This window comes from Meleagris gallopavo, chromosome 14 (assembly GCF_905368555.1).
Source record: "Meleagris gallopavo chromosome 14, MGAL_WU_HG_1.1, whole genome shotgun sequence".
Classification (NCBI taxonomy): Eukaryota; Metazoa; Chordata; class Aves; order Galliformes; family Phasianidae; genus Meleagris; species Meleagris gallopavo.
The window spans coordinates 3,605,177-3,632,199 of NC_139417.1; the positions used below are offsets into that span (position 1 = coordinate 3,605,177).

Sequence of the window (27,023 nt, forward strand, 5' to 3'; positions counted from 1 at the left end):
CTTCCCAGAAAGAGAACTTTGCTCTTCCCTTTGGTGGGCTTTCTGAGATTCCTTTTTGCTCATTGCTCCACCCCATCGAGATCTCTCTGAATGGCAGCAGATCCCTCTGGTGGCATCAGCCACTCCTTCCTGGTTTGTATCATGTGTGATCTTGTGCAGGGAGCACTCTGTCATATCATCTAGGTATTAATGACTATTGCAACACAAGCAGTCAATGGAAAATAAAGAAAAGACCTCTGTATTCTTTCTTCACTAGATGATCCTTTTTGTGGTATAAGCCAATATTTTTACTTGATTACTAATGATTACTGCTGTGTTAAGAAGCAAATTTCTGAAGTAACAAAGGTAAAACTATATGAAAACGCATGTTTGCTTAGGCCAAAATACCTTTTCTTGTGTGTTTCCTGGTTAAAATGGAATCACAATTTTAGGATCTCAGAATTCAGCCCAGAAAGGAAGGAGCATACTATAAAATACATATGGTCAATATCCTGGATATGTTTGGAATTAAGATCATGAAAGATGCAGTATGCAGTACTGAAGTCCAATACATCACTTCTGGATCCAGAAGTGATCCAGATGCAGTTTGGTATGTATATAGACTTGAGAACTAAAAAGAGAAATTGGTGATTTAGGTTTACTAAACAGTTATTTTATATACTAAAGAATGAAGGCTCACAGCTGGTGAAATAATTTCAAATTGATAATTTCATTCAGTGCATTTTAATTAAAGTGAGTTAAAAATAAAACCATATGAAATAAATCACAAATAAAATGAGTTTCAGTCCAATATGCTTTGCATCTTGCTAAAAATTCTATCACAGAAATTGAGGAAGTAGGATGAGGAAGATGTTTAACTGTTACATGCTGGGCGAAGAAGTATTTTAGTCGTGTCTGGCTCTGGCCTTCCCAGCTCCTGTCCTCTGGAAGTAGTTGAGTGATTGAAGCCAATGGCACTCCTCATACATGCATCTCTTTCAAGGAGTTTTACTTATACAAGAGCTCTCTTCAGTATGAGTTATCTTCTGTGTTCTTATTTGAGTTGTGCTCCAATTCAGTGCGAGCTTTGTACTTTGTTTTAGGATGAGATAGGATGAGTGTCTTAAATGTCTTCAAAGATTTCTCCATCTGTATACCCCAGCCAAAGTCTGACGATAACAAAATACCGACCTTACTAGACACAACAGTCAGCCACCACAATTAAAACAGTGATTGACCTGAATGTTTGGTCAGTCATAAATGTTCTGCTAAATGTGTAAATAGAAATGCCTCAAACTTTTCCCATTAGCCAGCAGGCTAATCGAAGCTGATTCAGCAGAAGAAGATACACGAGTGTAGACTACTTCCACTGAGCAGGAGTGAGAGCCTGTTTCTAGTGCAACAGTCCTCCATCCAAGAAACCTTAGTCAGCCAGCTGTCATGGGTGGAGATAGGAAGTGTCAACACATGTGGGATCTGGATAATACCAGTGGATTATTCAAGATCCAACAGGAAGAAAGTTTTACCCTACTCGATCTCACACACAGCGTGTCCTGGGCATCCCCTGGCATTTGTCTCCAGGCATCTCTGTGATCTCCGGAGCCAGCCCACATTTCAAGGTCATTCATCCAGTCTTCACTTTTGTTTTTTAATTCCTCTCTTACTGCTTCTTTGGGGAGCCCTTCTGCTGAGCCTCCTCTTCCTTCTGGAGCTTGAGGGCTCTAGTTTTCACAATCCCAGTAGTCTCTCTTCAATAATGGGATGTGCCACTGGTATTTAGTCCAGGCATTACCAACATTTGCAGCCAGCAGAAAGCAGGTTGCTTGAGAATCTGAAGTTCAGTTTTGGACAGATGCACCCACATACATCCAGTTATCTGCTGCATTCAGTTACATAATTTAACCCGTTTTTCACCTTCACGAGGAGCACATTTCTCAATTACAAATTGTGAAGGTCTTCATTCCTGCTGCCTTTAATGCCTCTGGCCCTTGCCTTCTGAAAGCAAACATTACCATCCGCAGTCTTTGTTGCAGTAGGATGGATGAATATATTAGAACGGTTGTGCTCAGCATCTAACTAACCTTGACAAAAACTGATGCTGATGAAGCACAATAAAAATGCTGCTACTATTATGGCTTGTCTTTCAGAACAAGTACAGTTTGTGTCACACAGGTAATTAGAAGAGAGCGGTGTTCCCAATAAACTGTTCCAGCCCTCCTGGGAAGTGTGTGATCCTGAATGTCAGGAGGCAGCATTGATTTGTGTCCTCTGTAAGCTCGTTTAGGAAGAAATTTGTCCTGGCTGAGGATGACCATTGAATTTTATGCTGCGTGCTTACTACATGCCTTTCCTCAGCCTGAATTATAATGAAGATTTTGCCCGTTGTTCTAAAAATATATCCACTGATGTCTGATATTGAGGGAACAGTGAAATGCAAGTGCAATGAAATCATTCTGTGTTCCTTTTCACAGTGAAATGCAATTGTCTCCCTCCTCCCCCTACTGAGAGGAATATCTAGCAATGAGTAGTTAAGCTAACCTGGGAAATTTGAAGAATTCTGTGCAGTTTTAGATTCACTACAAATTGTGCATTATACAAGAAAGACATTTTCACTATGGCAGGAGTGGTTACCTCTATAATGCTATAGAGGGAAATTGTTCTACCAACGGCTGCAGGACAGTCGTAGTAGTAGTAGTAGTAGTAATGCTAAACCAGTATTAGTGAATAAGGTAGCTGAAAATGCCAACAGACAAACTGTTAGAGCAGGATGATACATAACGAATGATATACCTAATTTACATGCACTGTACACCCCTATTTTCTCTATAGGCTCAATTCTGAGTTTTGCAGGGAACTTTCTTTGACTCATACCAACTGTTTGATGCCTTTTGTCCCCTCGTCACACTGTTTTGCACAGGTTTGGCCAGACCTCCTTGCCATGGAGGGACAAAGCAAAGGGCCTGCCTTTGTGTTGAATCAAGGACTGCCATAATGTTCCTCTTGCAGTGCCAAGAACTCTCCTTCAGAACGTAAGGACTGTGAGCTGATGTTTTATTACTAAGCATCTGTATGTGAGGGGTGCCCAATTTATATGTATGCACCACTATATGTGCAGTCCTTTTATTACGTAGTTTGATTTTAAATTTTGTTCTGATTTGTCAGAAATATTAATGGGAGTTTCTGTGTTCTCTGCATAGTGCTTAAATATCATAAACAAGCATAAAAAGTGCAGGAATAGAATTTATTTCCTTGTATGGGCTGAAAAGGGGGGAGACACAAAAAGGAAATACAGCTTTTTCAGAACCTTGTGATATAGGTAGAGATGGCTACAGTCTGTCTTAGTGCAGCTCTTTCTGTATGCAGGTGGGACCAGGCTCATACCCAGGCTGGGGGACAGCCGCTGTCTGGTGACAGAAATGACCTTGGGGAGGGCAGAGTGAGTTAACAGAGACAGATTGTGCTCAGACTGTGACAAAAGGTACACTCTCCTGCAGAGATTGAATTGCTATCTATTTCTTTCTTTGGTTATCTCCTATTATTATAGATGTGCATTTTTACAAGCTATTTTTTATGTCATTCCATGTTTGTTACAGATTTCCCACCTGACTCTGAAGGAATGCTTACCAAAAATAATAACAATAATAATAATAAAGGAAAAAACAAAAACTGAGGAAGAGACATATCAAATCTGCAGTGCAGAAATAGGATTATATATTTATCTGACTTCTCCTGTAGACAGATGATTAATATAGTACAAACTACAGGGTTTATAGCTTGGTATATCATTAAGGTTCCCTGTAATTCTAATGTGAGAAGATAATAAATTAAGTGTCCTCTTCCCTGCCCTTGTCCTCCTTTTTCTAGTTCAGAAGCATACTTAGAAGTTTTAATCTGAAGGCATATTTCTGATACTAGAGCTGAGGAAGGAAAGAAACAAATGAGAAAATGGCAGACATCTGAAGTGTCATTTCTCTGGAACCTTTTGAAGCATTCAGATTGAGTGCATGAGGTCTTAACATACAAGTCTCATTTGCATATCTTTTTTGGATTAAGAGGATATCTTTAATGTTAGAAAAGTATTTTTGGGGATGAATTTTTAAAAAACTTCTATGAAAAAAAGAAAAAACTCATTTCTTAATCAGGTCCAGTTTCCTTTTAAGGAAATAATGTTCTCCTTTATCTTATCTGGAACAGATGGAAGCTGTAGATACAGGACGTGTTATTTCTAAAGGTTTTATTACTGATACAATAAATAACAGTATTTTTGAAACCTTAATTGCAAAACCTGAGAAAAGGACAGTTAATAAAAGTGGTATTGTGAAAGAACACATGATAAAGTAACCAGAAATATACATATGTATTATTGCTTTAAATCAGGGCGCTTTATTTTGTCTGGGAGAAGATACCACTGATAACTCATTCCTGAGATCTGTGGTCAGTAGGAATCAAAGAAGATTATGGTCTATGATTCTGTAAAGTTTGTGTGCCAGATTTATTACATTAAGTAAAATATGATGCCTAATGTTTCTGCAGAGACATATCCTGAAGACTGCAACACTGTCATTAGAGTTGAAGTGGGACTGTCATTGCTGAAGACCAGTAGTACAGGCTGGAAACTCCACAAGGATTTTCTGCTGGTTAGGACAGTTTTCATTTTGATAGTTGCTTGAGAAGAGTTCTGACCATTGCTGAATTAGGAAAGGGATAAGTTCTTCAACACAGAATGGGAAAGAAAAAAAAAAGCATGATATGTAATATACATTGGTCACTCTGAAAGTAGTGCCTCCTATTTATTTCCATGGAAATGACAACAAACACAAAGAGCACAATAACACTATTTGGTAGAGCAAATTCTCAGCTACAAAATACTGTTTTTCAGCGTGGTCACCACCATTAGCTCTGCATTTTCACCAGCAAAAAGCCTGCATGCTGTGCTTGTCAAAATCTGAACCACTAGAGGTGACCCAACATCATTGTTGCCACTGCTGAAATGCACCACCTGCTGCTATGCTGTGCTCACATCCACTGTTTGGTCTCCATAAATTTTCAGCATTTTTTCTGCATGGAGGAATTCAGTGACACCCCTTGCTTCATACACACTTCCACATCAGATGCCATTTTGCCAGACTGCCCTTTGGCTGCTATCTCTCATGTAACAACAGAATGTAATAGAATATTGGTGGGGAGGTTAACTTCCACTGCCATACTACCACCACATGGTACTGACCTCGTGGATCAACATGATAAAATAGGAGGCATTACGTTTGGAGCCATCCTACTATATGTAACTAATAAAATTTGTATCTAGTATATAAATATAGCTTGTAAAAGCACCTTGGTTATAGAGCAGTTGCTTTAAAGCTCTTTTTTGTTGTTTATTGTGCAGTTGACTTCCATTCAAGTTATTCTTTCAGTGGTTCACTTGCAGACAATAACAATTCAGTACTCCCTCCCACACATAGGATCCACTCCCTTCCTCAGTAATTCTTGTTTGACCTTACATCTTGTTCTCCAGAAGCTTTCATGCCAGCTGCCAGATAGTCTATTTGGGAGTTACTCAGGAGTGCTAGCAGCACGTTACTGTGTTGGTCTGCTTTTTCCATTCGCTTTCCAGTGAAGATAGAGCCTCAAAGTTTGAGGACTTAGTTAATTCAAAATTTTATATGGATTTGACTTTTATTCCCATGGCTCAGCCTTTTAATAGCAACGAAGTCCCTCTGCAGTAATAAAAAGAGAAGAACTTGTAATTGCTTCAGATAAAAATTTCTTGGGAGCTATGGAATTCATTCCTGCAAAAGATTAGGCCTAGCATGAAACAAACCACTTCCTCCGTTAAGTTATGCAGCTCTAAACGTCTGTGGTGATGCCCATAAAGGCTGGATGAAAACATGTTGAATTCAGTTTAGGAAGGAGGAGGAGTCTGTTACCTTTTTTTTCTTTTTCTTTTTTTTTTCCCTCAAAAAATTTCTCCCTGAAATTGTTAAATTGTTATTACATGACTAAAAGTAAGGATTGATCAGCGTCTATGGGAAAGGCAGAGGATAGTATTATGTAACTGCTGATAAGAAGTGGTCTCATATGAAAAAAAGGTTGTAGACTAATGACACTGGTTTGGAGGTGTTTTGAGCTGCTTAGAGGATGGAAAAGTTCTTGCTGTAATTGTGGTATTTCTGAGGGCCTCTGTTAATTGTGGCAAAGTTTTCTTCCTCTCTTGTGAACCCAAGTCTTTATCCTAGAAAGCCTCACTCATGTTTACAATGAGATGCTGTAATACCTGCACTGGAAGAAGGCTTTTATGGTACATCTGTCTGGTCTGATTCTGCAGACATGAGAGTATTTACGGTTTTAAAATCATCCTAAACATTCTTACATGTATTCTTACAGTATATGTGCAGTAGTCCAGTGGCTATCGATTTGTCCTTCATGTATCCATACAACCTACATCTACCCAAAGCCTACAGAAATGGTTTACCCCCCTAAAGCATCATCATCAAAACTCAATGAGATTGATTTTAGATCTTCATCTCTCATAAATATATACCCATAGAAGAAATGTAATTTTCCGTGTGGTTTTGTGTGACTTTTTGAGATGAGTTGTTGAAAATTGAGGTCATGCTAGTTCAGCCTGGCAGCCAAGTCCCTAAACTTGGTTTTCTCCGCAGCTAATATCTCCCTCGAGGTCTTTGGCTCGGACTTTCTTGCTTGATGGTCTCACTCAGTTTTTCCCCTTTCTTCAGACTGGTGAATATGTTGGTTTTTCCTGCTTGTTGATCTTCTTCAGCATCAACTGCTTTCATTAACGTTTTTCAACAAAGCAATGAATCAGAATAAATCACTACTAATAGAAATATAGGAACAGATTATGATTTTGCAAAGCTGAACTGTCTCAAAGGAGATTACATATTTGAATTGAACAAATACAACTTCATAAATAAACTAAATTAAACATCATCTAATTTTGCTTTAGAAGCCAAATAATTTTAATCCATACTCAGCTTCTCTTGGAAATGTTTCACAACTCAGTTTTGTTCTTTGAAGCATTCTAATTCATATTTAAAACTAAAAATGTGCCAAATTGAACAATGGTTGTGTACTCTGAATAAACGTAAAAGCTTGGGTGCATTACATAACAATGCGAGAGCTGGCAAGAGAAAGTGGTTGCCTTTGTGAGTGTCCAAGTAGCAGCGCAAAAAATGTTTCTGAGAACTCAGTATTTCTCTCAAAAGCAGTCTGACTGATGGCGTGTCTGTAGACGTAGCTCAGTGTGAAGCGACAGATTATTAGAAATCTGTATATTTCCTCCAAGGAAATTTCACGCAGAAGTTGTGTTGGGCCAAATCTTGCTCCGATGGTCTGCATTTTGAACAAATTCTTGTTCTTAGATTGAAGAGGTGATTTTAATGCATAACATTCTTTGGAAGCATTTAATATGTTGATTGTGATTGTGATTAAAAGCCACCTTCTTATTAGAGAAGAAATGATCTTAAATGACTGTTAAAAAAAACTGCCATAATATTAAGTAACAGGGTTCGAGAATTCTTGTTACATGTTTCAAATATCATTCACAAACTTAAATTGGATTTCAGTCCAGTTACCTTCAGTGTAAAAACCATTATAAAAAGCCATATTCCAGAAACAGACTTAAATATAGACTTAAATGCAGCTCTTTTTAATGTGCTTGTTAAGTGGTTCTGTATAGGTTGCAGAACACAGCTGGCCAGTGGCTGAAAGTAGTTGACTGTGGTTTTTAGAACTTCTTGGTTTCCCAGTCAATGAGATTTAAGAATACCAAGAACTTTTTTGTCTGGTATCTTGGAGATCAAACAAAGCATGGGTAGTTAAGGTCTTGAACAAAGGTTTTTGCAGGATATTTTTTTCTTTTAGTATTAGCATGTTTGTTTGTGTTGGAACACAGCAATTCCAACAAAAAAATGAAAAAAATCAACCTTTCATATAATATTACTAATTACAAACCTTTTCATATAATATTACTAATATCCGTAGTTTTATTAAAATAATATGTTTTATTCCCATACTTAGTTCTGTGGTCATAGCAAAATGTTAATTTTTCCTGTCATTTGAATTATTTTCTGCCAGTAGTTAACAATAGAATAAAATTAGCAAATTCTCTTCAGTGATTCAGAAATGTTGTAGATTAGTAAATGTTGTGTTTCTTCAAGATAGGAAGAAAGCCACAGTAAAGAATTGCTTGATGTACGCTGAAGTTTTCTTTGTTTTGCTAATAAAGATATCCTGCTCTAACTGCTTGAGACTGGCCCTCGTAGCAGCCCTGATGGCAGAGAGCCCCCCATTAGAGCAGCAGCCAGCAGGGTCCTAGGACTTTTTGCTGTATATTTAAACTGCTGTGCCAAATGGCGTAAGCAAGAGCAGCACAAGGGCGCTGTGACTCATGCAGGCTGCATCTCCAGTGAAGGTCTTGCTGGCAGTAAAGCTGTTAGCAATCTGTTTTAGCAAGCATTGCTGAAGGCAGGTGAAGGACCCAGCAGGAGAAGAGTTGCAGTAGACAGGCTGGAGATAGGGGCCATCTTCAGCACCCAGCAGTACAGAATGCGAGGACTTGAATTGCTGAATTTCTTCACTGAATTGCAAGCCAGCCATCAGTAGCAAGAGAATTTGGTTCTGTTTGCTTTCTCTTTCTTTGTGAAGAGGAGATCAGAGCAGCTCTCCTGGCAAAATATATATATATATTAAAAAAAAAAAATATTGTGTGTCAGGCCAAAACTGTGATTTGTGATCCTTCTGAGTGTGTACAACTTCATCTGAAATGAAGGAAAACTGCCCTTTCTTAAATTAAGTTTGCAGCCATTAGATTTGCTTGTTATAAGGAAGGCTCGTGATAATGGCGTGAGCGCTGCTGCTTTAGTACTTTCTGCATTTTCAGGATATCCTTGAATACATTTGCAATGATGAAGAGCTGATAGGACAGATGATTTCATTAGTAGAAATTAAGATGCAAAAGGTAGATGAAGATGCTTTGCAAGGGAATGTTTTCATAATCTTGCACTGCAGAAATACTGATGATAAGCAAGTGTTTGGTCCTACACCGTGCATTATTGGTAGGCACATGCTTTTAAAGGTGGGAGCAATGCAAGAGGTTGGGTAAAACCTTGTCTATTTAAGATACAGTAAATTAAAATTATTAGTATTTTCTGCAAATAGTAGATACTACATTTTGATGGTTCTTGTGAAGTCTGCTGCAAAAAATATTTGGCCTAATAAGACTGCATACGTCTTCGGAGGAAGAAATAAAAATATAATTTAATGCAGTTTTTCAAAGCAATGTTTTGACTCTTCTGCTGTGTTCAGTTATTTTGCCATTGAACTCCTGGATGCATTCCAGTCTTTATGAATATGCCTGTTATTTTGAGCATGTTTAGTTTCTATCCTTCATCTCAACTATGTTAATTGTAACAGCCAATTTTTATGTGTTTGGATCTTCTAACCATATTGCTTAAAAGTAAAGAAAACTGGTTAAAAAAGCCCAGGATTTTTTTTTTTTTTCCAGTAAATAAAATACCTGATCTTTAGGGTTTCAGCCACTGTTACACAGCAACCAAATATTATTCTCAAAAACTGGTGATTGACAAAAAGCAGCTTTTTGGATGGTACAGAGAGGATTTGATATTTGAGTAATCAAGCATGGTGCTACCTAGCAGTCAAGCTAAAATTTAATTTGGTCAGAAACATTAGATATTCTCCTGCCATGTGCAAGTTATTGATTATTATTATCATTATTTTTAAATTAAAATTGGTATGCATTAATCATTCACAGAGAACATTGCAAAGTAATATAGTTGGTTGCAACTAAAACAAAATAACCTCAATTCCAGCAAATGTTTTTAATCAAGGGCAAGTAATCTGGTACAATGCTGCAGAATTGTTTGCTAATGTTGTGCCAAGCAGATTTTAAACTGTGTGTTGTCAGGAGTTAGTGGGGCTAGTGTAGCAAACCTAAGAAATTGAGCTGGACAAAATTCAAGCACAGCAACTCCCACTGTACTGCTCTTAGCTGAGGGACTGGCAGGCATGCTGCCCTTCACTGGGGATGCGTGCAGAGAAAAGCAAAGCTGAATTTCAGAATTTATGTCAGGTATTGGTTGTGCTGGTAGAAATGCATCTAATTGAATGCTTGCAGCTTCCGATGGTCTGATTAAGGATTGTCATCAATAGATTTCTCCAGAGAGAAATATTTAATAGTGGTCCTCAAGAGGCTGTGCAGTTTGCCCTGCTTGTTTTCTTGAGAAAATGTTTCCAAAGCTGTATAAACGTGCAAGTTCTAAATATAAGCTGAGTCAGCATCAGTCACTTACTTTTTCCTAAAAGATCCCATTAACCCCATGGCCTCCCAAAAACATGGTCTGGTTCTGAGATACTCCACATCAGAATTTTAAATGTAAGAGTCGTGCACATGAATAGATATCATTAACATCAATTGGCAGTGTCCTACCTAGTAATTAGTTTCATGACCAGTGAAACATTCAGAGGTTGAAGAAAAGAGAAAGTACCTGAGTTAACTAGAACTATATTAATATATATTATTAGCTCAATGTATAGACTTTTTTTTTTGTTGTTGTTGTTTAAAGTATCTCAGACTTCAATGTAAATCCAACTGTGCTATTTACTAACTGTTTTTGATGGCATGAGTTTTTCAGTCATCTCTGCTTTAAGCAGTTTTAACCCAGATTATTTTTTTTTAGTTGAGTTACACAACATCAGGCAGTCCATATAGATGAGGCAAATAAATAAAGAGGAGGAGAGTCAACTCTTTGAAAGGGCTGATAATAGCAGGACAAGTGGAAATGGTTTTAAGTTGAAGGAGAGAAGATTTAGGTTGGATGTCAGGGGGAAGTTCTTTACTATGAGAGTAGTGGGGTGCTGGAACAGCTGCCCAGAGAGGTTGTGGATGCCTCATCCCTGCAGGTGTTCGAGGCCAGGTTGGATGGGGCCCTGGGCAGCCTGGTCCGGTATTAGGTATGGAGGTTGGCAGCCCTGCATGTGGCAGGGGGGTTGGAGCTTTATGATCCTTCAGTTCCCTGCCAACCCAAGACATTCTGTGATTCTAGGAAGCAGGTGCATAATAGCTAAAATAGCCAAAATAACAGAGTGAAAACTTTGTAGCCAATCCATAAGAATTCTATGTTGAAGAAGGAGAGAGGGAAGTAAATCAGTCTGCATTTCAGGCTTATCTCTAGACTAAAGAGGAATACATTTTGGTTGACACAGCTGGATTGTGTTTTGTTTCCCATACTTCCTAGAAAACCATTTGTTTTAATGTCTTTCTTGGATAATGGATTCAACAGATTTTCTATTGCAGAGTTCTCATAATTACTCCATTTTGGGTTTTGAGTGGATGCTGCTGTGCACGTTTGAAAATTGACATAAACCACACTCTGTTGGTTTTAAGAGGTTTTAAGAGGTGTAATTTGACTGTGTGATATGCTATAATATATAGTCTAATGTATGTTTAAAACATACGTAACTTGGCTATCAGGTATCTTCTTTCTTATTAATAGTATTTTCTGAAGAAAATAGTTTTTGACTACTACATACATTTCTGCAATAGAAAAATATGTGGAAAGCATAATACAAGTAAAATGTAATGGACTACTAGTTGAATCATTCTCCAGATGAGACCTTTAATTTCATGCAAATTTATGGCTGTGCTTTAAAATATGTAGCCATAATATGGCGATGTTCATTTTTGAATATGCAAACAGCATTCGATCAATCAGAAGCTTTTTGTGTATGTTTATATTTTGGAGTGGCAATGTCTTTCTGTCTTTTCCTTTGATTGTTCATTAGCAATGCCTGCCTGGGCAGGTGAGTGATTCAGAAGTCCTTTCTTGTCTTTATCATTTGGCCCATGAAACGTAGAAGCCACTTTCAATTAATGGTTAGCTCTTCTTATTCCTGTTGCTTTCACGTGAAGAATACAGCCTGTTACAGTGGTAGCAGATAAATATATGTGTTTTTTCTCTTTGACCCTGATTTTATTTGCTCTTTGGAAAAATTCCTTGCTTCTTCATAATAAAAAAAAACATGTCATGAGTTTAAGTAATGCCTTAATAGGCATTCTTCTCATCTTACATTTCATCTTTTGTTTTCTTTTATCTTTTACTCTTTTTAAAGTTCTCTTTCATTCTCATTTTTGTGAAGATTTAACTAGAAATGTAAAAAAAAAAAAAAAAAGAAAAGAAGAGTCATTAGCATTGAAGTTGTTTTTTGGATGGCCAGTAAATGACAGACAGAATGGAAAACATAATAGAGCATGTACTGGAAATGAAAATGAGTAGTCTGTAAAGTAAAATTATTACTATTTTTTGGCATGTAGTTGTGCAAGAATACTACTTTTGTGAAGGAACTGAAGAAAGCATGTACAAATACAGAAAATAGGTTATGATGTTTTGAGCACAAGGCATCAGGTCATTCATCAGATAATAACAAATAATTGTGTGTTGTTATCATCTTAAACATCTCTGTATGTGTTGCTGAAGCCACACCTTTGTTTTTTTTGAATTGTGGTTCCTTTCTAATTATTTCAGTAAGATAGGGTTTGACTCAGATGTTGGACATGATGAGTATTAATGCTGAATATTTGAAAATAAACACCTTGGTTCAGCTGCCCTTACAGCTGATGAGCTACTGTCTGCTGCTGTGTGACAGGAAGAGATGCTCCATTCCAAAATCTTGCTGGATCATGGGAAAGTGCATTGGGTTGAATCCTCTGAGAGATACAATAGGAGATTCCATCATCAGCTCTATTGACATTTTCATCTCTTGAGCACTTTGTTACACTCTTTACATTCCCGTAATGTTTCCTGTTGTTTTTTTCCTTCCCCTCTGTATGTATGTATGTATGGGTATTTACATGTATGTATGTTTTGCATACTTATCTATATATAGATGGATACAAAAAATTTGTTTCTTTAAAGGAATGCATGGTGAATTACCTGACCAAGTCTGAATGGCTTTGTAGAAATTAAGTTAAACATTAATTTGCTAAAGCATAACGAAGTATTAAGTAAAAACGTAGTAACAATGGCAAAGTGACAAAGTCATCAAGTATGATCTTGTCCTCTTTTTGTGAGAGAGAAAGATATGTGAAGTACTACTTCAGAAATATGCATGGTGTTCTCAATCCGTGATGTATGTTTGCAAGTATGTTTGCATACAGGTTTGTAATGTACAGCAGTGTTCTTTGCATCAGCCACTGGACTATGCAGTCTACAAAGATGTAGATTTTTTCCTGCAAACCTTCTTATGTATTTTCTAGGAAAGAACTGATACATTAAAATCCCATAATGAATAGTTGTTCATTTAATTGAAGCGATTTAAAAGACTGAAAAAAAAATGAGTTTGAGAGAAGAGATTCAGTTTGAATTTCATTTTCTTAGACAAGGATACCTTAAAAGGTATTGGCAGCTTCTTCTCTCATTTCAGTCTCTATCCTCCCACTCTGTGACAGCTGCTACTCAGCATTTTTCTTCTACTTAGTTTTGATGGGCAGGTTTGGTTTTTTTATGATTCCTGTTGGACTTGAGCTGAAAACAGTTGGTGTTCATGAATATCATTAAAGCTGGTGGGGGAAGAGGCAGGTAGTGCAGCATCTTTTGTTGCAGCTCTGATTGTATTATACATTTTTTGCAAGTCTAGTGTCATCTGTGTGCTTGATGAAGGGATAAAAGGCTGGCTAAGCAAACTTAACCTTTGAGGATAGGCAAACGTTTGCAAAATGTAAAGAAATAGTGCTCTGAATTGAAGTCCTGCAGAAGTCTTCTAGATTGAAATCAAACTGTTTGGAAATCTAAAAAAGCTGTTCTACTTCAATTAACTTTCTGAAGCTCTATCCAGATTTTACCTATTGACAATCAAATTGTCATCCATCAACTCAAATAACTCAAATAAGAAACATTTAAATAGAAATGGTAATAGAAATTTTTTCTATAACTTTTATCTGTGGTTTATTCCCAGTATTTGATTGTAACTAACATGAAAGAACTGTTATTCCATGTAAATACATGATTAAACAAATTGTTTCTCAAGCAAAACAATCATTAAGAGGAGGTTACCTACACATCCTATGCTATCTTCATCAAATTTTATGCCATGGTATCCTCATCCCATTACAGTGTTGTGTCCTAACCCTGTAAACTTTTCCACTTGATCAGTTTCCATCTGTAAGCCTCCCTTCTAATAGCCATATCCTCCCGTGGTACCTGCCCACCTTCCTCTCCCTTCCCTGCACTCTCAAACCTTGCTCTGCCTACTGCTGGGACTGATGGCCACTTCTGCTGTAGAAGATGTGTGAGCTCTGCCTGTCTGGTAAGCCAAGAAGAATGGCTGTATTATAACTTTTCCATCTGTATCTGTGCTGTGGAGGTTTCCTCCTCCTAATCAGACTCAGAGAGATATACAACTGTTCAGGAAAGTGGTAGGACTGAAATACTCATGAGTTCTCCTTATTCCATCAAATTGGTTGTATCTGGTGACTGAACTAAAAGTGAGTCTGGGGACAGATGGTGGTACAAAGCTTCTTTTCCTGGGGAAAGCATGCTAAACAGCGAGGAGATCTGTTTTGATAAATTTATGGAGAAGGGAACTTGTTTTGTGAGCATAACCTCTAATTTTGCCACTGTGTAAATAATAAAATTTAGAACAAAGACACGCATCTTCTACAATAGAACAGTAGTAAAAGATCTGCTTGTTTTATTGCAAATGCTGTATACTTTATCCTAGTGTCTTAAAAGAGAATTGGACAATGTTCTCGGGTACGTATACATACAACATGTTAGAATTCACCTGTTACAAGAAATATTCCAAATTGTGTTAATTATACTAGGCCAAAAATAATTTAATGCAACTGCACAATTACTTCCGTTACTGTAGTGTGAGTGAAATAGTTATTTCAACAGATCACCAAAATGTTTTTTTTTTTTTTTTGACAATACCAATTGTTGGATTAGGAAAAAAGATGACGTGGGTAGTGAGTTTGAAAGCCTCTGAATGGTATGATTTCTGTAAATATCTATTTGATGGCATTAATTTTGACTTTTATGAGAAATAACCCATTCTTAAGATTTACTGTTACCTAATGCTTAGTATTGAATTTGTGGATGAGTGTCTTTATCGATATAGCAGTGGGATCTATCTGGACATTGCTCAAATGAATATGCTTGGTTTAGAAATAGAGATGGGAACAATGCAATTGCTATTTTTTAGCAAATTACTTTTTTTTACACGATCCTATCCATCAAGTGAAGATTGATCGTATAAAACCATAGTAGGAAAAATGAAAAGTTTGCATGTCTAGAAAATAGCATAACAGTATGTATAATATACCCCTGTCTAATACGCCACGTTTTCAGGTGTTTTTTTCTGGTAGCATACTCTCTGCCAGTGCAGGTTTATCTCTGAAATCAGTGTGCAGCTGCTGTTTCAAGCCTTTGAATTCAGTCCCAGTGCTAGTCACTGGAGCGCTGTGTTCTTTCCAATGAACCAATGAATAGTTCACTGCAGAACTAATGCATGAACTTATTTCAGTTTTATCTGTCTGAAATACCAAATATGCCAGCAGTAAACTGTGAGTGAGATGTAGGAATCTTTAGGAATCTTTTCTCTTTTTTGTCAGCATTCACCTAGAGGAATGTCAGAATTTTTTTCTGAGATGCGAAATGATGAATTGTAACTTCAGGGTGGGTCCAATTGGAAAAGCAAACATGACAAAGTTACCCAGCTGGATGTGTTCATAAGGCACTTAGTGAAAAATACATCACCTGGCTATGGGAAATGAAAGCCTTAAGAGTGGGGCTGGCAGTTAAGCCTTTTGACAATGACAATTTTGATCATCAGGCACTGTATATTTCTCCTTACGCGTCTTTCTAGTTTGGGCTGTTTTTCTTTTCAAATGCATTTACTGAATAGATGAACAATATACGTCCAAAAATAAGACCTCAGGGGCAGCCTTGTAACTACATGTTGGCTTCAGTGGGCTGAGTCACAGAATTTTTCAAGGGAAATCTTGCAATGAATATCCTACTTTCTGAACAGCCTGCTACTGCTGTTCCAGTTGATTTGCGAGTGGTTTTGTTTCCAGTGTCTCTCAGAGTAAGGTCAGACATGGGCAGCTTGGCTTGGAGTGAAAACTCTTATTTTTTGCGTGCTTGCTGTCTCCCTTGACTCTGCAAATGGAAGACTGCAAATTGCTTTAACTGCCAGGTAGCAGGAGGATTCCAAAACTCACTGTCTATATCATCTACAAGGCACCCAAAGATACAGCAATTATGTAGGGAAAATAAACAGTGTGAGTGACACTGTGAGGAAGACAAAGCCCTGTGTCATCTAGACTACTGCAACCTTTCAGAAAATTTATTCTGGACTTCTGCAAAGCAGCTGATCAGGTAATTCAAAGCAAGCACAGCTATTTGACAGCAACATAGGAAGTACAGAAAAGTTGGCTGGGCTTGAAAAACCTCTGTTTTTTTTTTTTTTTTTTTTTTCCAGACACATAAAGTTCCTGATGAGAACAATATTACAGAGACAGATGCCTCCTCTCTACCTTGTCATCTTGTCCCTTGGCTCCTGCCATTTGCTGTGGATGTGTAGTAGACATGAAAATTATCATACTTTTGTTTTGAGGTATACACAATTTTTCTTAGGAATGTGTCCTAAGGAAAAAAAAAAAAAAACACATTGCTATTTGCAGACTCCTGAGGTTAGCTTTTGATCAGGGTTGATTTCTAGTCTCTGTTTTCCTGTTGACCAGATACTTTTCCTAGTGCAGCTGAGTGCAAAGGATTGGGAAGATGTCTTTGAATAACTTCCTGAATTTTGTCGGGAAACCAAAATGAAGGGTAACATGCTTTCTGCTGTTTTGTTTGTGTAATTCTTCCACAGAAACCAGCATAGGGTAAAAGATGGATGCCCTACTTCTAGTTACTGTTTTCCTCAGTAATTGTGCTCTTTTCTCGTGGGTCCATTTTGTGGTGTTTGAAAGATTTCAATTCCTGACATCATCATTTTTCTGCTGAGCTGCCTACCTCCTCTTCCCAACTTCTTTTCAGGTTTCATCTGTAGATCAAAGATTACTGTTTCCAAATTTCATCCTAGATTACCTGGTGGTAATGGAATTAATAATAACACTATTTTAGATGTAGATACATTTTTTTAGGAACATCTGTCTGATGATTTATTTGAGAGATTAAAAACAGTGAACTCCATACACTTTTAATGTAAAGAAAGGGACCGAATGGAGCAGATTAGATGTTATTGAGATGCAATTGGACTAACTTTAAATTCTGTACTTTTCTGATTGATAGACAGCAATCAGCATAGCAGGAAGGAAGACAGTGAGGGGAAGTAAATTACTTACCTAGCTTTTCATCAAAAGCTCTTGAATTGCTGCAGTGTACAGTGTATTTATTTTTGAGTATTCAGAAATAGAACTCACTACCAGATCAGTATGATTAGATTTGCAATTACTGACCTTTCTCTAATAAATCCTATCTACTGGCATTGTCCTTGCAAGCTTATTGGTGCTGTTATTTATTTATTTGCAAAGGCTGACATCATTTATGAGGGTTTGTAATGTTTTCGGTTGTTAGAACTCCTAAGTGATTTCTATTCTCTTTTTAAGTGATTTGTAAAGATTCTTGGATTCCTGACAAGGATAGCTAGCATAATTTTTTGCTATAATTAATGTTATGCATCTATGGAGGTACAGTGATGCATTTTTATTAAGTGTTACAAACCATTTTGTTTCTTTTGGGGTCTGAATGTAACAGTCTTGTTTTAGCAGTGACTTCACAACTTGATGTAATTCATAATTATTTTGTTTGACTTTTTCAGTTTTGTTGTTTTCTTTCTTTTTATTCTGGAGCAGTATGAAAGTCTCATCACTGATTCATATAGGACGTAGAGGATATTCTATGAAGCATCATTCACAGAAAAAAATAATCTAAAAATACAAAAAATGGATACTTTCTACATGATAGTGTGGGACAGTACATGCATCACAATGTTTTTTCCTACTGTACTGATTAACATACCTCATGTGGATGTTGCAAATTATCTAAATATTGTATGGAGGAGAAGAGCATTAAATCTATCTGCATATTTTTTCAGTATATCCACCTCACTGAGTACTGGCAACAGTTCCTTGAAGTTACCATGTCTGTTGCTACGGTTTTCTTGGAAAATGCTGAATGGCTTCTCTGGTTGGGTAAAGATACATTGCTTTGCACTCATTTTGTATTAGTGAGGCTGTTTCAATGAAAGTTGAAACTCAATACTGTGTTAAGGTTGCAAAAATTCACATAAATGCTGTTTTTGTTTCTTCCTGTAAGAACTATGCTCTCAATGGAAATCACATAGGATATATGTCTCCTGTATAAAGGAACTGAAGTATCACTATCTTAATAGAAAATATAAATGAAGGTTAACTCAGTGTGAGTTGCAAACTAGTTTTAGCCTTATGCGCACTTGAATCTTGGTCTCCCAACACTTTGGCACAAAGAATGTCTGAGCTCTTATAGATGTTTTGCCCAATCTAAATGAAATGAGCAGGATGCAGTAAACAGATTAATGCTGTGTTTATTGGTAATTTATTCCGATGTGGGAAGTAAAGGAGCCATTAAGTGATGTATAAGTAGAGTAAAATGAAGAGGTGCTGTGCAGCATTGAACAGTTTTCAAGTTAACTGTGCAAAGAGCTCCAGAGATTTCTCTAAGGACAAAAAAAACAATCACCTTTGCTGAAGTAAGATTGAGATAAATATGCTTTCAGTTTGGAAGGTATGTTTTCAGCACAAAGGATTAAGTGGATTTGGCAGTTCCTTTGAGCTTGGCTGATATTGTAATGAGCTCTGAATAGCTGCCTCCCGACACCTCCTGCTCCACTGTGTCCATGAGGTCAGCCCTGGGGTCTGGGTGGGACCAGGAGGTCATCACCCTTCAGTCTCAAAGGACTCGGCCTCCGTTACAACTCAAGCTCTCGAAAATCTGCCAGTTCATCACAACTCGTTTGAAGTGCTGCTAACTGAAGAGAAAGCACAGTTGACACCACGTGCTGTTGGAAGCCTCGTGCACCCTCGTGGCCCAGGCTTTGGTCTGTGAAGGTGCAGACCTGATTAGCAGACAGCATGGTGCCGGAGAAGAGGCTGGTGAGTTTTGCTGCTGGCTGGGGTGACAGGTGGGCAGAGCATGCAGTCCTTGTGCCTTTTCAGTGGCATGTCATTTCCCTGCTTTGATGTAACACTGTTATTCCTTAGTGGCTAGTGCAACTTCCTCCTTATGCATTTGCACTGTTTCTTTCCAAAGCAACACAAATCATTACAACTTTTGCAGTAAGAATGTGATAGATTGCATCCTATTTGTCTGAGAAAAGCCCACTGACTGCTTGGAAACACAGAAGCAAGACTGGGCTGGTATCTACAATGTTTAAAAAGGAACCAAGAAATCTTTATGCTTGTCATGCTTCAAGGGCATAGAGGATCTTGGAATTTCTGCAGTGAAGTCATAGTGTTTGACATATTTGCAGATTTTCATCAGGAAGCTGGACATTACCAGCAAACAGAAATGTTATGAAAATATTTAGAATCAAATAAAGAAAAAGAGAAATGTTGCGAAAATATTTAGAATCAATTAAATAAAATGTAAAATGATTCAAATTAAGGTAAAGAATAAACCAAAGTGAAGGTAAGAATTCACGAATAACACTGAGCAAAAGATGAATCGGGCATTTGTATTCTAAAACAAATCCAAGGCATCAGGAAGAATAATTCTGGAATTGTAAATCCTGGCCACTTTCAATATGGTGAGAATCATAGAATCACAGAATCATTAAGGTTGGAAAAGACCATTAAGGTCATGCAGTCCGGCTGACAAGGGGCTCTGAGATGGTGCTCTTTTGAAGTCTGCTGTTCCCAATTAAGGATCAGAGGTAACAGGTGGATGGAACAATTAGGGAAGCAATGGGTCATTACAAAGAAGTGCCACTTTCTGGGTTGCTGCTTTGTCAAATAAATAATTGTGGCCTTATTTCTCCTCAGTCTAAATACTGTTTGGATGTGGTGCTCAGGGCCATGATTTAGCAGAGGATTGTTAGTTAGGGTAGTATGGTTAGGTTGTGGTTGGACTCGATGACCTTTAAGGTCTTTTCCAACCTGAGCAATTCTATGATTCTATGTATGAGAGACTGGATAGTGAAGCCAGTAGGAGCGTTTTTGCTCCTGCAAGTAGCTTTGGAGTAGCTGACACTCAAAATGTCCAGATGTCTACATTTCATTGCTTAAGGAGAATCTTGTTCCAGTTCTGCAAAAAACAGAAACAAAAAAACCCAAACCAAACAACTTTCCCACCTAAACCTAGGAATTGGGATAATCTGGAGGAATGAATCTGCTCCTATATCATATGACAACTTTTCAGGTTGACCTAGGTATTGGGGGAGTTTGCACCATTGCTATAATTTAGTAGAAATAGAAAAATTTCAAGCTTTGTGTCAATCATTGGTGTTTTTGCAGTAAATTCATCCATACTTAGCATCCTTTATTTTGTAGTTTTCCTCACATTCTGAGCCCTGCTCTATTAATAAGCCATGCTTGCAGTGCACTGTGCCCATCTAATCAGAGAAGCATGTGAAGATTTGTGCTGTGCCTTGCATTCTGCTCCAGGAGGTGTGAAACAAATGATCTGGGGGAGGCAGGGGACGTGTGGGACCATCCGTTCCTGTTTGTTGAGATGATGTACCTTCAAGTCCTGCCTGTGAGAGTAGGAGCCTGCCCTTCCCTCTATTTCTTTTCCCTTGTGTTGCATACAGGTCAGGATGCATTCAGAAGGCTCTGGTGCCATGGGGGAGCAGCATGAGTCTTACCGTGGTTATGAATTTCCAATATGTGCTGAGACAGGTAGAAAGGCAGTCAGTTTACACACTGCAACAGAGAAACTTTACACCCATCTCTTTGGCACAACCTCTTCACAGTGCTTTTGCCAGTGATTCCATAGTGCATTTTTGCTGTTTTTAAATGTGCAGTAGAGACAGTTTGTGAAGTTCAGCATTTTAGGTAGTTTATAGAGGAGAATGCAATTATGATTCGGTCTGTGGAGGCCATGTTTTTACAGTTCGTAATGTAACATAATAAAAACCAACAATTAGCAGTGCATTGCTAACCTGTTTGAAACCTATATCAAAATTTCCACACTTTGTATGTAGCTATATATTACAGAGAGTTGGATGTTTATTTCTTCTTTGATATTTTGTCATGCTAATTATTTTTAAGTTTATTTTTGTCTTCCTGAAAAACACAGCTATAATATAACACAATACACAAAGTGCATCCAATATTTTCTTCAGAGATAACTTTTTGATGGTCAAAATTGATTTTTTTAAGGTGGAAAGGGGCAGGTTCACATTTGCTGTTTTCTTCCTGATAGTGAAAAACAAGAAGTGCTACACATGGCAGCTTTTGGTGTCTGTTTTTAAAACAATGTAGGCACAAATTCAGCATTGGGAAAAAAATAAATCCATGGTTCTGTGTTTTGGCCTCAGCCAAAAGCTTACCATGTGAACGTGTTCTGGTTTGCTCAGGCTCCTCCTTCTAATTCAGGAGCAAACTACTGAACAGTAGCCTAAGTAGGAGGAAATTCTGAATCCAATGACCAGATGAGAGATGTCTGCCATGACCTGTGTAAGTGATTTTTGTGTCGTGCATTGGGACTTTTTTTTTTTTTTTTTTTATAAAGACAATTTTACCTGGAGAAGCTCAATAGCTTGCAAAATAACACATTTCTCTCACAAAGTAAATAAAGATGAAAAATGTGCTGGAAATATCTGCTTCTTTGTGCTAAAATGCTCTTTCATTGAAGGAAAATCCATGCCCATGCACATTAGAAGTATGTAGGGAATACCTTTGGGCCATTGTAAAAGCATTTCTGTCACTTTACCACTGTGGAGATGCTGTGGGCCTGTATGAATTGCCTTGAGCAGCCTCTCGTGCTGAATTTGAGATTCAAAGATGAGAATATCTTTAGAAATAGCTTTTCCTGTTTTACACTGTCTTCTCTTATTTTTGGCCATTTTGTGGGTAAAATAAATATGAAAAGCCATTCATACAGTTCCTTGAGGGTTGAAAAAGCTTTCCATATCAATGTCACTCACTCATTATTTATAAATAAAATTTAAAATATTATAAATGGTTTATGCTTAAGTGTTCTTGAAAATTATAAAGCTTCTGCTTTACAGTATTACTTTCCATTGTATATGTTACAAGTCAAATGTATTGTTTTAGACTCACGATACATTAATTATTCTGTAGATCACTCCCACAGCTACAGACTATGAAAAGCTGTACGAAAAGTGATTTTTTTTTTAGAAATTTTTGCCTTTTGAAATTTAATTTTTGTAAGTAGTCTTAAGATTTTCTCTTTTTACTGGAAATTTATTTAGGAGGTTTTTCAACCTTATTTTTAACTTATATTGGCCATCATTTCCTTTTCTATACATAATTTTCAATAAGGTGCTTATGCAACTAATACAAACATCGGAGGGAAAGCTAGGAAGAAAACGAACTATATTATTAATATGCTCAATTTTCATTGATTAATTGGTTTGTGTTAATCTCAAGTCTCAGCAAGAAATGATTGTCTTGTGCATTTCTGCATTCTGCCTGGTGAACTGAAAATTAGCCCTACTGTTCAGAGTGCACTTACTGAAAAGTTATTACACGCACACTTGTTTTTACACTGAGTAACAGATGTTCTGAGAAGACATTGGTGGGATTTTACATATGCAGAGTGATCTTAGCTTCATACGTGTAAATTTTCCTGGAGTCCTGGAGTCTGAAATTTTACGGATGACTTTTCTTTGTCGTGTTTCATATTTAGGAGAGATAATGTTTTAATTCTATTTTAAATATGTATTTCTGAAGTGCTGCCAGACCAATAATATTCTAATTTTCAAGATGATGAAGGACGTTGCTTTCTGTTAAAGCAAATGGTTTGATGCAAGAAAAGATTAGCCACTCTCCTGCTGCTGGCTTTCAGTAATGTGTCAGTGGGCAGTTTGGGTTTTTTCCCAAGCCAGTATCTATTTCTTGGGTCACATGTAAGCAGGAAATGGTTTGAAAAGTGACTCTGGGGAATAACATACCTGGGGAGTAATGTACTTGAATTTCAAAGAAATGCAATGATTTATTAAATAGCAATCATTTTGAATCTATAAAGTATGAGGGACTGTAGTAGGGGTGCTGACAGTCTTCGTTCTCTCTTGTTTGCCACTGTAAGTGCTGAATGTCCCTGAATTTCATGCAAAAACTAGAGAAAACATATGCAGGGTATTCAGAGAAGCAGTTGTACTGCATTTGCTGAAGGGTAAGTAGTTACTAGGCTCCTCGATCAATTAAATAAAAATAAATAGAACAATTGTACTGCTCCATTCACTACAAAGCTGTCTTCTTCGGAAATTACATATGTTGAGATTTATAATGGCTAGTCCTATAAATCCAGTCAGGAATTCTCTATTCTCTTTATTCTCTTTTGTTTAAACTTCCTTAGCCTTTCTTTTCTTTTTCTTTTTTTTTTTTTTTCCCTCTTTAGGAAAGGGTCAGAATTTCTTTTTTTATAATGCAATTGGCACTTGATAATAAAAGCAAAGCAGATGTTAATAAACACAGGCAGACTAGTCTGTGTTCATTTAACTGAACTAAGTACATAATTGCTCAGTGAGGAGCTACTGTTTAAGTTTCTTAGGAGATTTGTTTGCAAGTCATCAGTACAGGGCTTATCAGCTTTGTAAGCTGAATGTCTTCTGCTGCCACTAAGAGCTTTGAGAGGAATCTGAAAACTTTCAATGGCTTGCACGGTTCCAGAAATCTAATCTTGTAAATCCCATTTGGATGAGCTACGTGTTGTGTGCTGGTCTTTGGACTTTGCTGGGCTGGTGGAGGAGCATTTGTCATGTTCCTTGCACATCTCAGGTCCTTACAGGTTTAGCCACGATGCACCTTGTTTCTTTTGAGATGTCTCACTTTGAATTTTCTGGTGTACAGATGTATTTTTACACATGAATGTGGCACTGAGGGACATGGTTTAGTGGGGATGGGTTGGCACTTAGACTAGATGATCTTAGTGGTCTTTTCCAATCTTAATGAATATATAATTATTTGTGTATGTACACAGTGTGCTGATTCTGTTCCTGGAGAAGGAGTGCATCAACTTGAACATGTTATGGGGACTCTCACTTCACTCTTTGAAGGAGGCTTACTGTCCAGGTTTAGTAGTCCTTCTTAAACCAGGGGAGCACATTTTTGAAGTTGTGTTCATTCTGTTTGAATGTTTGGGATGTTATTATTACAGTTTGTGTATTTCCATTGTCATAATTATGGAGTAAATATAGTGGGGGATGATCTGAGAATGTAAGAATAGTCCAAGCACGGAAGTACAGAAACAAAATACTTAAATATGGTTCTCTTGATTTAAGAGATCTAACACAGGCCTGTATTGCTGAGGTTCAGAGGGGTTTTGGAATTTGGCTTTCGTTGTTTTATCTACCTAAAAAGCAAATAAAGTACTTAGAACATCTCTATGGTTCCCCTGAAAAAGAGTAATTTATAGAGCCTTAAAAAGTAGCAAATGAGCAAATGTGCATTTTTTTGTGTGTTTTCAAACCATGGCGAAAGTTGCTCTTGCTGACTGAGACTTGTAAGTGAGTACTCGTGAATACCTCAGAATTTCATGCCATTGCTCAGAAGAGGAGCTACATCTGACCTGCATAAAGAGTTTTAAATGTTTGTGTTTGTCAGTTAGTTCATAATGATGTTCAACACTGTATTAGAGGTTTTTTTGTTTGTTAAAGTCTGCAGAGATAATGGCTGCCTTGCAGTTATCAGTTACCTTTGGGGGCAGCAACTTGACACCTTCATAAAATATTACTGCTTGCTTGCTATCTATGTGTCTAAAAAATGTGCTGCAGCACTGTGTCTTAAATACTGCTGCAATTGCACAACAAATCTGTATAGATGAGTTGGTTTTTAACCTTCCTTATAGGTAAGGCTGAATTCCTTCACATGCACAGTTTTTGAATTGCGTCGTTTAGGACAAATATTTGAGGAATGCTGGGGTACAGCAGACACTTGGTTATTAAATACAGAGCTCAGAAGTGATTTTCAGAAGGTCACCTGCTTATGCGCTGCCTATCTAGTAGCTGTTTTCATAATTCATGGTTCTTACTGCTGAAAAATAATTGGTGTAAGGAAAATTGTTCAGAAGATGAGAAATGGAAGATTGGATGTAAAGGTCACCTCTGAAACTGTAATGAATGCAGCCATATTGATTTAATCAAAATTGCTTTTCATTTCAGGCCCAGGGTGGGCAATTCTGCAAAAATCCTAATTTCTTTTAAATGGTCTTTAAAATGAGATGTTTTGTTCTCAAATTTGAGACTGCATTGCTAAATTTAAGGAAATACAGGTAATTTTATGGAAATACAAGTAAACACGCCTGCTGTTTTTGGTTGTCCTTTGCTGAATTCATTACTTCCCAGTTCTGCTGTGGATGTGATTCATTTGGTTCTTACCTCCCCTGCGTGTTTTCTTGCATAAGTGATTAATAAAACATAGTGAAGGATCACATTTTGGGGTCGTGATTCTTAACAGATTCAAAAAGGCTAAGTTGCAGATACCTGGCTAACGCAGATTATTTTTCTAATATGTAGTGAGTGTAACATTTTGTCAATCTGAGTTTCACACATATGTTAAAAGCAGTGACAAAAATGACTTTCCAAAACTAATGTGGTGTTTGCCTTGAAGTGCCATTCCCTGTCCCTGTGTGGGCACAGCCTCCCCTGAGCATGAGCACTCATTGTTCACATGTGTGGGGCACGGCTGTGCCTTGGCTGGCTGTGCTGGGTTCATTCTGTGCTTTTGCAGGTCACAGTGCCATTTGGGCTTTGAATAATCGTTTGATATATTTACTGGCCATTTTTAATCTGCTCTTTAAATAAGCTGCACAGTTTGCTGCACAACACAGACAAACCCTCCCTAGAGTTTCTCGTCAGCAAAACCAGTAAAGAGTGCACAGTAAGAGTTTGCCTGTGCATCACTGGAGTGAGTAGAAGTCCTGGGTGCGTGGCAGTGAGTGACAGAGCAAACTCCTCCTTTAGAAGCAAACACTGTACTTTGGGAAACTGGGTTGAAGTGTAGGTGGCTATGGGGCAGAATTGTAAGCATTTCTCAGGATACACCTGTGTTTTTAATGCAAATGAGTGGAGAATATTTGCAGGACACCAGCAAGACGTGTGCTAAAAGGTGTATTTTACTTCTGTTGTTCAAAAGGCAGACTTGCTATAACATTCTGGGTGCATAAGAATATGAAACCCAGCAATTTATTGCAGTGCTTCCTTGCTCAAGTTCTTTTATGGGCATGAGATTTGAATAAAAATGTGTGATGTTAAATAGATAATTAGGTTGATTCCTACCATAAATCTGTATCATATTTATCACTTAGATTTAAGAAATGAGTCATCTTACAGCAATTTCTTCTCACTACTTTGGAATATTTTATGGATGCTGCACATACTGCTTTCTTTTTGAAGTATAATTTTATTTTATTTTGAATCATTTGCATGTCTTAAATGTAACAAGTTATGTAGTGCCATATTTTGTTTAACATTATGAAGTATTTTTTTAACATAAAAAATGATCTGAAGTTATCTTTTTGGAGTTTTTTTTTCTTTTTCCTCACTTACAAAACTAAGCATCTTGGACTGTCCTTTACCTTAACTGAAGGCGTCTGCCTGTGAAATCAGATTTAATTCTGGTCAGTCAAGAACCCAGAAATTTGTAGAATTTGATCTTCTAAATTAGAAGTCCAACAATGCTTATCTTCATATACAGACTGTAATGCAAGATGTTTATTAATCATATAGAAGAATATGTTCAGCTGTACATATGCAAAGAATTATCACTTAAGGGTACCAGAAATTCATTTTGTCACTTCTCCATAGCGTGGCTGATAAATATAGCTGACATCCATTAA

At 37.3% G+C, this 27,023-nt stretch overlaps 1 protein-coding gene across 15 annotated transcripts in view; it reads left to right on the forward strand.

Moving 5' to 3' along the window:
- ATP2B2 (ATPase plasma membrane Ca2+ transporting 2) overlaps positions 1-27,023 on the forward strand; it is a 397,887-nt gene that overhangs the window by 177,137 nt on the left and 193,727 nt on the right. Inside the window, exon 1 of one of the 15 annotated variants that reach the window (XM_085236249.1) lies at positions 3,439-3,457. The exons of the other annotated variants lie outside the window; for them this stretch is intronic. The gene's annotated coding sequence lies outside the window, so the exon portion shown is untranslated. Of the gene's footprint in view, positions 1-3,438; positions 3,458-27,023 lie in introns of those variants that run through there. 15 annotated transcript variants of the gene reach the window in all.